Genomic DNA, 15,000 nt, shown 5'->3' with positions numbered 1-15,000 from the left:
ACCAGTACTATCAGACAGTATTTTATTTTATTTTTATTTTTATTTTTTATTTTTTTACTCTTAAGGTAAAATGAACAAACCAGAAAGTGGAACCAAACCAAAGGCTTTTTTTCTAATGTTATTCCCGTACTAAAGAAAGGTGATATATAAGCCTTTACGTATGTAAATAAGGATAAAAACATCTTCAAAAAAGATCTCCTAACAAATTCATGTGGTGTATATAGGGCACTTTATGGGAAGAATTATAGGTCTTATATTTGGGGATCAGCAGAAAATAGATTCAGTCATTAAAGTCAATGAGGTTGAAAAATAATAAACAAAAGGCCGGCAGAGTTTCACCACTGAAAAATAAGGGAAATAACATAATATTTTCTACTTAAGTGATGTTACATGGGATATCCACGTTTTGGAAGATTAATTCCAAGTTTGAGAAAAATTACCCTGAAACATGTAGTATTCGGAACGCGTGAAATATTGCAATTCAAGAGAAGTAGGGAAAACACATAAGTACTAAATGTGCACTAGTGGCATAATCGGAAGAGTGTGGGTTTCGTATCATCCTAGTCGCGGGTTGGAATCCCGCACTTCTCTCCAATTCCTAAAAGGGACTGTTACCTGCCCCAACAGTCCATGCACACAAGGCAAAGGTGACGGCTTTGGCTGTAGCTACGCGCCTTCTGGCGTAGGTACTTCACAAGTACAAGACAACATTATATAATGTACCCCTATTGGGCAGGCGAGATCTCGATTTCCCTAGATAATGCAACCCCCCCCCAAATAATAATAATAATAATTGCAATCCAGGAAAGAGACGGGCTAAGCAATAAAGCAATGTGGTGATTAGATTCGTTACTCTTTGTAAATAGAGAGGTGAGGCAAAAAGAGGAGGAAGAAAGGAGGTGGGAAGGACAAAGTAGTTAGGGAATATTTTTTGGATGGAACAGAACCCTCTGGTAGACAGTGTCTAGAAAAGCAATGGTCTCTGAATAGTTCATGTCACAGCGAAGACAGAAAGAGAAAAGGAAAGAAATCAAGAGAATGAGAAATTGCAGGGAGGCAAGGGTGGAGAGAATAGAGGCAAATGAAAAAAGGGAATGGAGTACGAAAAGAGGGAGAACAACAAGAACAGGTTAAGAAAAAACAAAAAAACAAAAAACAAAAAAACTGACGAGTAGGTGGTGCAAAGACGGAGAGGAAGACGTGGAAACGAGATAGAAAACGAAGTGGAGGGCAAGGAGAAGGAAGAGAAGTAGGAGAGAGAGGACCAAGAAGAAGATAAAAAGAAGGAAGAGGAAATGAAAGAAGAAGCGTGCTGGAAAGAGAAGAAGAGGAGGACAGGAGGAGGAGCTGGAAGAAAAGGAGGGGAGGAAGAGGAAGAGGAGGAGGAGGGAAATGAAAAGCAGGAGAAAATCAGTTGGAGTCTGTAGAGAAGAATGAGGCAGAGAGAAAGAATGAAGAGAAGGAAGAAGAATAAGGAGAGAAAGCAGGTGAAGGAAGATGAGGAAGGAGGGGGAGGGGAGGAGGAAAGGAAAGAAGAAGGAAAGAGAGACAAGGAAGAGGGAGAGGAGGAGGGGGTGTAAGAGTAAGACGGTGATACGAAAAAGGAAGGAGAATGAGCAAGGAAAAGAATCGTGGAACAAATTAGACGAAAGGCAAGAAGGAAGAAAGAAACGTGAGAGAAGACAGGAAAATTTTAGACCCTGGGCACAGGAAGATAAAGCTCTGCGAACACAATGCAAGAACGAAGGCGAAAGGCACGGCAACGTGTCGCGCCTTCCTTTCTTCATCTATTCTCCCTCGTCCTCCGTGTCAAGACAATCGAAAAACGAAAATAAACAACTTCAACTAATCAGAATTTTTTTAAAGAACCACGAGCATAAACATCGGCGACAAAATTCTTAATGGGTCAGCCTACGAAAAACAAATAACGAGGATAATTTTTTAGGAATAAAAGAGAAGTAGGAATAGTGAGAAAAAAACTACGAGGAAGAGCTAGAAAGGACAGAGAGGAGCCTACGAAAAACAAATGACTAAATGTATGTGGGAAGAATGATTTGATACTAAAAGAAGAGTTGAAAAAAAGTAAAAAAAAAAAAAAAAAAGGAGCTACGATGAAGAGCTAGAAAGGGTAGCTGGGCGGTGGGCGAATGTATGTGGGAAGAATGATTTGATACTAAAAGAAGAGTTAAAAGAAAAAGAGTTTAAAAAAAGAGCTACGATGAAGAGCTAGAAAGGGCAGCTGGGCGGTGGGCGAGTGGTACCCTGAGGGGCGCAGCGACAGCTTAAAGGGGAGGGACTGACCTGGTGGGTCCACTTGACCGGGAAATGAGACGACTTGAAAAATTATGTAATAAAACTAAATCTATATAGCACCTGTAAGCCTCTGTACCACTTATATTCAACATGACCCTTTTGAAACGATGATTTATTTCGTTACATTATCTACGCAAGACAAAGGCAGACGATTTTATTCAGCTGATGTGGAGTTTGGCATATATTGAGGGATAAGCATCCAGCTCAAATAGATGTAGCGAGAGTTTTACCAATATAATCTCTTAGAACTAACATGGCATAAATGAATTGCAATGACCAAAACATTTCTAATGAATTAGAAAAATTAAAATTCGCTCGCATTGACAAATTTAATGACACTTCTCAAGCTAGCAACACCTGGGTGATATGAGTATTTAAACAATTAGAGCGCGTTGCGGCACCTTTAAAGATAAAACAAATTAATTAATTTAATTTAGATATTTTTCAACAGTGTAGTAGTTTTATCCATGATAAGCTTTTACTCCGAAGCATAATATGTCGCCTCGCAAGCGCACGAAGCTGATTTTCCGCGCTGAGTACGTGTCCTCGCATACTTGTAAGCAAACACCCAAGTCAAATTCACTTATGTAAGGAGGCAAGGAAGACTAGGTAAGATATTCGTCCATTAGCTGAAACCAGACATTTTTGAGTGTAACTTGCTCAGTAGGATAGAGAAAACATTATCATATATTCATACGTTGGAACAATACAGGATTATACATTTATATTGCGAGACAAAGTGAAATTATGCACATGTTTGTTACAGCACTAAATGATTATACATTTATAAGTCGAAGTATTGTATGATAATGCCTTTATACCTGAAGAAATAATGCATTTATATATTATGTATTAGTGCATGAAAATACATTTACACTCTGGACATATGACATTACATATTTAAGTAATGTATAATTACATATTGCTATGTTAGGTGAGCGCAAAACTATGTCTTCTTACTTTTGTAAAGCGTAAGATTACACATCTATGTCCTGGGCCAGAGGATGATTATACATACATACATACATACATACATACATACATACATACATACATACATACATACATACATACATACATACATACATACATACATACATACATACATACATACATACATACATACATACATACATACATACATACATACATACATACATACATACATACATACATACATATACATATATACACACACACACACACACACACACACACACACACACACACACACACACACACACACACACACATGCTATTGAATTCAACTCTGTTACATATCTTCAAGAAAAGATCAGGTTAAGCCTCTGGGAGAAAGTTCCAAGGGAGAAGCCCTCATGAAGAGGGCATAGAGTAGTTCACGTTATAGAAAAAAAAAAAATAGTAAAGGGGGTTGAAAAATATGACTTATTATAATTGACCAGTATGAAAAGGCTGTTTTAGGTGTTAACTCTCCTCCCGGTAGTATATTTTACATGATGAGACTTAAGAAAACCTCAAGAAACCAACAAGCCTGGTTTGTTTCTTTATCTGGATTATATTGTTTGGCGTACACTAAACCAAAATGAGTATACTAACTGGTTGAACATATTTAGGGAACTCATACTAGGAGTGGTTCATCTGCAACCAAAACCATCAATATCCTGACTCTTCGAACACAAAGGTATGGGTTTCTCATTAATACATTAAGATCATGCTCGGAACTTTGTAGTTAGGAGGGCTCTAGGTGAAAAAATCCGAATGAATCATTCCTATACTTTAGCAACACTTATGTGGATCACCATGGTATCTCAGTAGCAACTTATTTCAATTAGCAATGACCCTGCTGCTTGGCAACGAATTGTATGTTAGAAGGTATGACGGAGGTTGAGAAGGTTTACAGAGGTTTGCAAAGAAACAGCATACCGACAGGAGACCTTTTGGTTCACAACTATGTCGGATGCTAAGAATGGGGATTGCGGCTGGGGTGCACAACTGAGTTTATAGGTCAGAGGGCCACACTAACCTAAAATGTGCCGTAGAGGTCCTCCACCTCTGGTAGACAGCATCTCATGTCCCATCTGTGTCAGACTGTGTGACTCGGTGTATGAGCCGCGAAGACACTAGAGGAGCCACCGGTAGTGGACCAGCCAAAGATTATTACTTTTCTTTTTCATTTTGAGGGGGTTTCTTGTTAACAGTAGGCCTCTATGCTATATCAATCAGTTGGAGAGTGAAGAAAAAGGTGTGGATGGGTGTTACCCTGAACTCTGATTTGCAAGGTCAAGCATAAAAATGTAGCTAAAACAGGTAGTTTTTCATTTAAAAACATGAAATCACGCTTGGTAATTCTAGGCTTTAGGGTTAAATATTGTTTGAAGTACGATGCATGTAAGCCCTGTAATTATTTTACACACAAATTATCAAACTTAGATATATACATATAAAGAAAAAATATAAAAGGTGCGTTTGTCACAAACACGTTACTCTTTTCTTTTCAGTAATTTCAATCAATATATATATATGTTATGCGTTTGTGAACTGAATAAACTACATAAGTTCAGAAAAAAACAATTTGCATCATCTGGGGCTGTTAGGTTAGACCAGGCTGCTACATCACAGCCACAAACAAAAGTGCACCTTTCCTGAGGCAGGAGCATCGAGTCATCCTACACGTAGATTTGCACCCACAGGTCACGAACTGACGACAATAATCTGAGATAGGAGAAAGTGTTGTGCATATAGGAAACAGGAAAAAAGTTTCTTTAACCACTGTGTCCAGTGGATGATATCTTGATGTGTTTCTGATCTGGTTGCAGTTAAGTCATTGCTTGGTAGTTGGTACTTAAAATATGCAGTGTCAGTGCATCTCTAGTTGGGGACATTATCTCAAGGTCCTTCTTGGCCTTCCAAAAGAACTGGAGTCTGGCTTTGATAATGTAGAAGAACCATACAGAAGCCACATAAACTGCTCAATTGATGCAAGTTCTCCATCACAGCCAATTCCACCAATCAGGAGAAGTTTACTAAGGCGAATTACCCAACATGTCTTGTCATGGCCACTGAAAGCAGAGTTTGTGTTACATCCTGTTAGAGCATGGAAACTGGGCAGTTTTTCCCTAATAGGTTATGGAAGTCTCTCGGACATTGTGTGTATTGGATTGTATTTCTTCTTCCTTACTATTCCAGAGACCATCCATACCTCAGCTGCCATGCCTGGCATAAAATGTAAGAGAAGCAACAACACATGTATCACTGGACTTTATAAACAGCCCCACATGAATGGAGAATTGGTTTTGTATCAGCTTCTTCATGGTTTCTTTGAAGTCGGACAGTTTATGTTCACGTTGATCTGGCTTCAGCAGCATTAGAAAATCCATCTCCAGTTACAAGCTCAAAGATAGCTAGAAGACCCGCACTCTTTTGCATGATTACCTCAAGCAGGAACCTAGCAAGGTCTGCCATGTTTTCTTCCAAGGCAATGAAACTACTTGCTGTCGTCTCAAGTCTTCTTATATCTGTAAGGGACACAGGCCCCATCTTGCATAATTTGTATGGTCATAGTCACTAATAGCAGCACTGCGGCAAGTGCAAATTTTAATTACCATTCCTCATGATCCTGATGGAGTCCAGCAAATTTTGTACCAGGTTCATGTATGGTGACCACAATTTGAAGTTCGGGCTGTCTGAGTGTATAATAAGTTGAAAATATGTAACTTTTTTTTATTTAATTGAGGATTGTAACATTTTTAATACTAGGTCTTCACTTGCAATGGCCAATGTAATTTTATAAATTTATTTAATCAAAACGAGCCTTATCACAAAAAAATAAAAATAAATAAATAAAATAAATAAATAAATAAATAAATAATAGGTCAAGCAAAAAAGATTTTTTGAACCACAGTGACCTTTTCCTTGATGACCTTTAAAATTATCTTTCAATTAATTTTTTGAGATGGTATCCACTTTTTTTAACCTTTTCACACTGGAAAGATTCCACGTATATGCTTGCTATTAACATGCGCTGCGCTAAGAAAAAAATTAGGGAAGTTTTCCAGGTTCGGCTGGTCCACTACGTGGCCACCGTGCCACGTCTTCGTAAGAAAGACACACAAGATCATCTGAAGTATCCCTCGCGTTCTGGTTTTCTCTAGACATACACTAGACTATGATTTTTTTTTTTTTTTTTTTTTTGCATACATGGACGGGGGAGACTTCGTCATCGTTTCGATGACTCCCTTAATTAACTAAAATACTAAACAGCCGTGATTAGGATGTGGTTAACTATTTAATTATAAGGGGATCCTCTAACTTCATTAAAAACGTATGGCGTTTGATAGATTCTATGAAATAATAATGAAAAGCATATATTGTCTCCTCCATTTTAAAGATTACAAAGGATTACAAAGGCGGAGCATGCCGACAGGAGATCTTTTGGTACATATCTAGGTCGGATGCGAAAAAAAACATAATAATAATAGAATAATAAATAAAAAGTATAATAATGTAAATAACAAATAAAATACATTAATAATGCATAGGTATAGTTAAATGATAAACAAACAGGTAAATAGTAAATAATAATAAATTGACATAGAACTAATAATAAATGAAAATCAAACATACAAATGATAAAAAAAAATATATATATAATTCATAATCATTACAGCATCTTGCATAAGTGTTTATCTAAATGATTCTTAAAGCTCCGAACTGAACTACGTTGCACTACCTCTGCAGGAAGTTTATTCCATTCATTAACTACACGGTTGGCAAAGTTGTTTCTACCCACTTCCAAATTGAATCTATTTCCGGAAAGTTTCGGACCATTGTTTCTTGTCTGATTCTCATTCAATGTGAAATATTTGTTACTTTTGATGTTGTCAATTCCCTTTAGAATTTTAAAGACCTGTATCAAGTCACCTCTGAGTCTACGCTTTTTTAGGGAAAACAGATTCATATGTTTTAGTCGATTTTCGTATGATTTATTTTTGATATTTGGAATCCGTTTTGTGGCTCGCCGTTGTACTTTTTCCAGTCTGTCAATGTCTTTAATGAGATTCGGTGACCATACGGAAACAGCATATTCCAAATGTTGACGAACTAACGATTTATATAGCTTGTTAATGAGTGATGGACTTTTGAAGTCAAAAGATCGCGCAATCAGTCCTAGAATATTATTTGCTTTCTCAGAGGCTAAAATACACTGCTTGGATGATTTGAGGTCGTTACTGATAATTACACCGAGATCTTTTTCACTATTCACTTTTGTTAACGAATTTCCAAATAACTTGTAATCGTACTTACTGTTATTTTTACCCATGTGCATTACCTTGCATTTACTTGTGTTAAATTTCATTAGCCACTTTTCAGACAATTGCTGTAATTTATCTAAATCTTCTTGAATATCTAATTGGTTTAAGTGATCATTTGCCATTCCGCACAGTTTTGTATCATCAGAAAATTTGGAAACAGTAGATTTTAGTCCATGGTCTATATCATTTGTATATACTATGAATAGAAGTGGCCCAAGAACGGAACCCTGAGGAACTCCACTAGTAACTTTTTCCATCTAGAAGTTTTTACATTTAAAACAACTCTCTGTTTTCGACCACTCAACCAATTACTAGTCCAACTTAATAGGCTACCACTTATTCCATGTAAAGCTAATTTAGTAATTAGTCTTTCGTGTGGGACGGTATCAAAAGCTTTTGCAAAGTCTAGATATATTAAATCTATATTGTTTCTTTTGTCATAATTCGAGATAACTGTGTTGTAGAATTCGAGTAAGTTAGTCACGCAAGAACGTTTCCATCTAAAACCATGCTGGCTATCATTTATCAAACGGTTACTTTCTAAATGATGTTCGATAACATTTCTATTCATAGTTTCCATTATTTTTACTACGATTGAAGTCATACTTATAGGCCTATAGTTATTTGGCTTCTTTTTGTCACCTTTTTTGAATATGGGAGTAACGTTAGCTAGCTTCCATTCTCTTGGGACATCTCCGGATATGATGGATTTCTTGAAAATAATTTCTAATGGAACAACAATCTCATTTTTCATTTCCTTTAAGATTCTTGGATGCCAACCGTCATGCCTTAGTGTTTTATTAACTTTGAGTTTATCTATACACCTTTTAATTTTTTCTTTTGTTATATTTACCGTAGTAAGTTTACCCTAGACTTTTCACAGGTTTCAGTTTAGAGTTCACTTTGAGGTGTTTCGTTTACGAATACCGAGCTAAAATAATTGTTTAAGATATTACACATTCCTTCATTTGAATATTCAAGTTGACCGTCAGTAGATAATAGTGGACCAATGTGATGCCTAACAACCTTTTTACCTCTAATGTAACTATAGAATTCTTTGGGATTCTCTTTGGATTTATCAGCGATGTTCATTTCGTATTGTCGTTTTCTTTTTCTTATTGTCTTTTTTAAATCTCTCTGTATTGATACATAACTTTCATAGTCATTAGATGCACCCGAGCACTTATATTTCTTATAAGCCTGTCTCTTTTTAGCAATACTTTTTTCAGTTTCTTTGTCGAGTCACTTTGGGCGAGTCTGATTTGGGGGACTTCTGTCCTTAAAAGGAATGTAAATATGAATCATCTTAGTGAGCGTATTTTGAAATATTTCCCACACCTGATCTACAGGTCTTTCGTTTAATTTTGCCTCCCAATCTGTAAGCTGAAGCTCCTGACGTAGTCCTATGAACTGAGCTTTACTGAAATCGGGTATTTTAGAAACACAAGTATCTATTCTAAAAAAAATTAGGAGATTGAGTCTATGTTGTGATCGCTATTTGCAACAGTTTCACCGACTTCTACATCAGTTACCATGCTTTCGCGGCTAGTGATCAATAGATCGAGTACGTTTCCATATCTTGTGGGCTCTTTTACATGCTGAATTAAGTAATTGTCACCAAGAAAATCAATCAAGCGACTACCTATATGGCCATGTTCAAGGGTCATCCAATCAATGTCAGTAAAATTGAAATCATCCATTATCAATAAATCCCTGTTGCAGGAACTAGACAGTTCTTGAAATAACAGTTTGTCGTCTGCTAATGATAATGTCTTTGGCCTATATGTTACACCTACATTCATTTTTGTCCATTTGTTTTGGTTAACTCAACCCACAAACTATCATATGCATCCTGTTTCACTTTCTCTAAAACACAAGCACGAACATTGTTTTTAACGTACAACAGAACACCCCCACCTTTCTTGTGGTTTCTATCCCGATGCAAGTGTTTAAATCCCACAATATTAAATTCAGCTTCGAACTCTGTACCATTTAACCATATCTCGGTTATTCCTATCATATCGAGATTTTCGCTTTTGACATACGCCTGTATTTATTGAAATTTGTTCCTAATACTACGAGCATTAAAGTACATGGTACAAGATTTGACCTTTTAATGGCCATTGTTATAATTTCGAAACAGTTAATCATTTATATTAATCCATTTTCTTGGCGCCACTGTGGAGTCCATGAGATACAAAACTTATGCTACGATTTTATTCAATACAGATTTTATGTAACAACTGACGATATCTAGCTTACGTCAAGATATCGGACTGAAAATGTGAATGCAAATTAGATCAATTTATTCGATTTAGTGATATCCTTTACTTTTTTATACCAGATGATCTCGTTCTACCCGTACACGAGCAGTATATATATATATATATATATATATATATATATATATATATATATATATATACATATATCATATATATATATACATATATATATATATATATATATATATTATATAATATATATATATATATATATATGTATATATATATATATATATACTGTATATATTGTATATATCCAGCAGACACCTGTAATCTTATTCAGATCAGAGGGGCCTTGGAGCCATAAAGACTTAAACATGTGAGTATTATAGAACTTGAAAGTTCCATTGAGCAGAATAATTGAATTAGCATGTGTTCGTAAGTATAGCAAGTAACCAGGCCGCTATACTACGGCAAACAACCACTTGGGAAAGTGGGTAGGGGATAGGGGATGAGGGAGTATGTATGAGATATAAATTGACGCAGCCCGAAGGGATTTCTCCCCGTCTTCTACTTTTCTGCATGAGGGGACGGAGAGGGGGGAGGGATTCGCCGAATTAATGAAGCGGCCTTGCTGTGGACGTGCTGTGTCTTGCGACACTGCTTCTGACCAGGGGCAGTGGAGAAGATGCAGGGATGACCCGTCATCAAGGAGGTGCCAAGATAAGAAGTAGGGAAGAGGGTACAGGGGAGTGGAGTATGTAGGCGTATGAAATGGGTGGGAGTGGTTTCTATGCCTTTGTCTTTTGGCTACCTCCCGTGTAAGGGGGAAAAGAGCCTTTGGTATATGTATGTATGTATGTATGTATGTATGTATGTATGTATGTATGTATGTATGTATGTATGTATGTATGTATGTATGTATGTATGTATGTATGTATGTATGTATGTATGTATGTATGTATGTATGTACATGTTAGAGAGTAATATGGAAATCTACTCTTTAGTATAATTTTCATTGTCAAGAGGAGCCATACAAGCATCTCTCTCAAGTATGTAAGAGTTCTCGTGACACGAGTAGGCATACGGATCTCTGTTTATAAGTATTAGAGTTAAAATCATCTACGGAGATAAAAGAGTTATGTATAGCTACGTTAACAACTACAAGATCACGTACATGTGTACCAGTGAATCAAGACTCACCAGACGAGTGACATCAGGCAAGGGAAGGCAAAAACATGTGTGGCTAACCTGAGTCAGCGCATTTGCATGTAATACTCATCATGTGCAATACAATACTCTGCTTTGGGCATGGAGGAACTTTGAACGCGAAAAAGGCACTTGAATGATAAAGCAATTTTGCTCTTAAGATATAATCCTACTGTAATTAAAAAAAACACTATACTGTTTGATGCAGCATAACCCTAAGGCCTGTACATAATTAATTAACCTATGTTATGTGACATTGCGCACTATCTGAAACAGGAGTAGATCTTATCAATTACAAAACGACATTTGAAGCGCAGAGCAATTGAAAGTGTGCAGATCCCAGTCCGAGAAGATCGATTAGCGCAAACTTTCAGAGCTATCATTAACAATTACAGTTTGTTATTGGGATTCGGGTAATTAAAAGTTTAATGGTAGCTAATGTGGTCGGAGGGTGGTTAACAAGTTCCGGGAAAATGAACGAGATTACAGGGTGACTAACCAGATCGAGAATTTTATATTACAATAGGAAGTGGCATTGTCTTGCATATTTATTCTGGTTATCGTGGGCCATTTTTTCAATTGAGTCTCCTTATCATCTAAATTGTAAAGAATAAGGCAGCAAAATTAGATAAGATAACGATGTATATGTATATATATATATATATATATATATATATATATATATATATATATATATATATATTGTAGACCGCATTCATAACGGAAGGAGTGTTTAGTGTTGAAAAAGGGGTTTTCTTTAAACATCTACATATGTACTCTCTCTCTCTCTCTCTCTCTCTCTCTCACACACACACACACACACACACACACACACACACACACACACACACACACACACACACACACACACACACACACACACACACACACACACACACACACACACACACACACACACACACACACAATATATACATATATATATATATATATATATATATACATATACATATATTTATATATATATGTATATATATGTTATAATATATATATGTATATATATATATATACAGTATATATATATATATATATATATATATATATATATATATATATATATATATATATATATATATATATACCGTCTGGGATATTGACTGCATGTTATTGTGGCAAAGTAGCATGCAGTCTATATGGGGCGCCTGTACAGGCCAAAGTCGCGCATAATTTTTTCTACGATAGAGGAAGTTTCTGTTCATAGAGAAATGATGTCACTTTTATTATACTTCGACTGTCCCTCCGTTATGCTGTCTCCCCACTCCTTGTTACTGTCCTGTACCATTTCTCTGAATATTCACATCCTTTTTCGCCTACTCTGTGGTGGGGGAAAAGAATACTGCCACCAAGTCTTCCCACTTGAGTCGTACGAGGCGACAAAAAACGGGACGAGGATAGAACTAGGAATCCTGCTACCTGTAGCCTCAAAGGGATATTCCTAAAAAAGTAAAAGCATAAGAAGGTCTAGGTGTTTTCCAGCCAGTACCCTAAGGTTTGGGTCTTTTAATGTGCGTAGATGTGGTACAGATGAGAGTAAAAGGAAAGAGATAGCCAGTATGTTTGTGAGAAGAAAGATTGATGTATTGGCATTGGGTGTAAATAAGTTAAAAGGCAGGAGCGAGTGTGAGCTTTGTAATGTAGTTGGAAGATTTTCAGGAGTGAAGAGAGGACGAAGGAGAGAAGGTGGTGGCTATACTAGTAAGTGAAAAGATAGGTAAGCGTGTAGTCGAGTGGAAGAAGGTTTCTTCAAGGTGAAGCTAGGAAGGGAGATGTGGGTATTTGTAAGTGCGATTGGGCCTGGTAGTGAGAAGAACGTAGAGGAAAGGGAGGATTTTTTAATGGATTTAAATGAGTGCATAGAGGGATTAGGGAGAAATGTCAATGTAGTTTTGTTGGGAGACCTGAATGCTAGGGTAGGAAATGATCCCATTGACGGAGTGATTGGGAAATATAGAGTTCCAGGAAAAAATCATAGTGGAGAGTTAATGGTGTGGATGTGTATCAAAAGAGAGTTGATGGTAGCAAATAAAGTGTTTAAGAAGAAAGTCAAGCATAAGTATACATGGGAGAGGGTGGTGGATGGAAGGGTGGTAGATAGAGCATTAATGTACTATATAGGGGTAACAAGAAGTATAGTAGGAAGAGTTAAGGATGTACATGCTCTAAGGGGAGAGAGTGGGGGAATATCAGATCAATTTTTGGTAAAAGGTAAGTTGAGAGTGGAGAATAGGTGATGAAAGAGGAAAAGGGCAGAGGGTAGGGAAGTGCTTAGAATGAACTGCTTAAATGAGAAAGAAAAGGAGAAGGAGTATAAGTAGAAGCTGAGAGAGGAGTGGGAGGGAGTGAAGGATAGAGTAGAACTAGGAGTGGAGGAGGAATGGGGATGTTTCAAGAAGGGAGTCATAAGGTGTGCAAAGATGGTGTGTGGAACAATAAAGACGGGAGGAAATAGAAGGAAGGGTAGTGAGTGGTGGGATGAGGAAGCAAAGAAGGGTGTAGAAGAGAAGAAGCAGGCTTTCATAGATTGGTTACAGATTAGTACGGGGAAATCATATGAGAGGTACAAAGTAAAGAGAAGGGAAGTAAAACATAAGATAAGAGAGGCAAAGAGGAGAGCAGATGTAAAATAGGGGTAGTAATAATTTTTTTATTCCTTAGGGCTCTTAGGATCTGTAGCAGGGAGTTCCTCAAAGATGAAATTCTCCGTATAAAAAGCACTTTCAGGACACTGGGCTATTCAGAGGGCCTGTTATCCAAATCCTTACGGAAGGCAAGAGACATTAAACAACGGAGAAACCCGGTAAATAGAAAGGACAAACAATATTTTATTGTAGCAAGCTCAGACTTTTCACGATTGTTGGGGGATGCAGTTCTTCCACTAGGACTGGAAGTTGTGAGCGACACTGTGAAAAGGATAAAGCAGCTTGTAACGCTAACATCAAGCCCATCAAGTAACCTCAGCATCATCTACAAGATACCATGTAGTGGATGTGAAAAATCATATTACGGAGAGAGCTACAGAGTTATAGAAACAAGGATCAGGGAACACAAGGCAGACCTTCGATACCACCGACTATCTAACGCGATGGTGAATCATGTGGAACAAGAAGGTCACATACCCGACTGGCAACAAGCAGAAGTAATACGAAAAGGACTCTGAGAAAAGGACAGAGGAAAGTTATCGAAGTCTTGTACATAACCACCAACTCTAACATTAACCAGAAAGTGGGGAACATAAAATGGACAAAATATACAGCTAAGTATGCAGCAGTGAGAAATTGCCCCAACACAGCGCCAACGTAACATGAGGTTTCGTCCTAGTTTGATTTAATTTATCTGATTTATTCCATCTTTCCATTTTTTTTCAAATCACATTAATTTATATCACAATGATTAATTTCTGTTCTGTTAATGTAGATTTATTTTCCTAACATGGTCACGCTATACTCATATTATCATAAAACGTGACATTTCGCCACATTTTTATTCAATTTATCTAATTTATCCCATCCTTCCCCCGTTTTGTTCAAATTTAATTTGTATCCCATATAAATGTTTAAAAATTATTTTCTGTTAATATGTGTTTCTTCTCACAACATGATCACACTATACTCATATTTTCATAAAATGTGACATTTCGCTACATTTTAGGACACCTCAGACACTCTATTCCCACACATACAACTGTTCGATTTCTGGTTTGTTAGTTTGAATTACATTTCACATCAGGGTTTATTGGTTTAACACAAGTCATGTTATACTCATGAAATTATAAATTGTAACATTACGACATATTATAGATCAACACCTCACACATACTGTTTCTGCACTCACACAATAATTCACTATAAACTCCAACAGACCCCCACAAAGAGGGAACGCGGAGTCAACCAACTATGTATACTGCCAGCTTTATTTTCAGAGTAACATTCCTCTGAAGA

General features: G+C 36.8%; 1 protein-coding gene across 1 annotated transcript in view; it reads right to left on the bottom strand.

Annotated features, from left to right (window-relative positions):
* LOC143027378 (neural cell adhesion molecule 1-like) overlaps positions 1 to 15,000 on the bottom strand; it is a 549,844-nt gene that overhangs the window by 305,078 nt on the left and 229,766 nt on the right. The window lies entirely within an intron of this gene.

This window comes from Oratosquilla oratoria, chromosome 8, assembly GCF_046742065.1.
Source record: "Oratosquilla oratoria isolate Oo_2021 chromosome 8, ASM4674206v1, whole genome shotgun sequence".
NCBI lineage: Eukaryota > Metazoa > Arthropoda > Malacostraca > Stomatopoda > Squillidae > Oratosquilla > Oratosquilla oratoria.
Note: the sequence above shows the minus strand (reverse complement) of the source record. Positions and strands in the feature narration are given on the sequence as shown.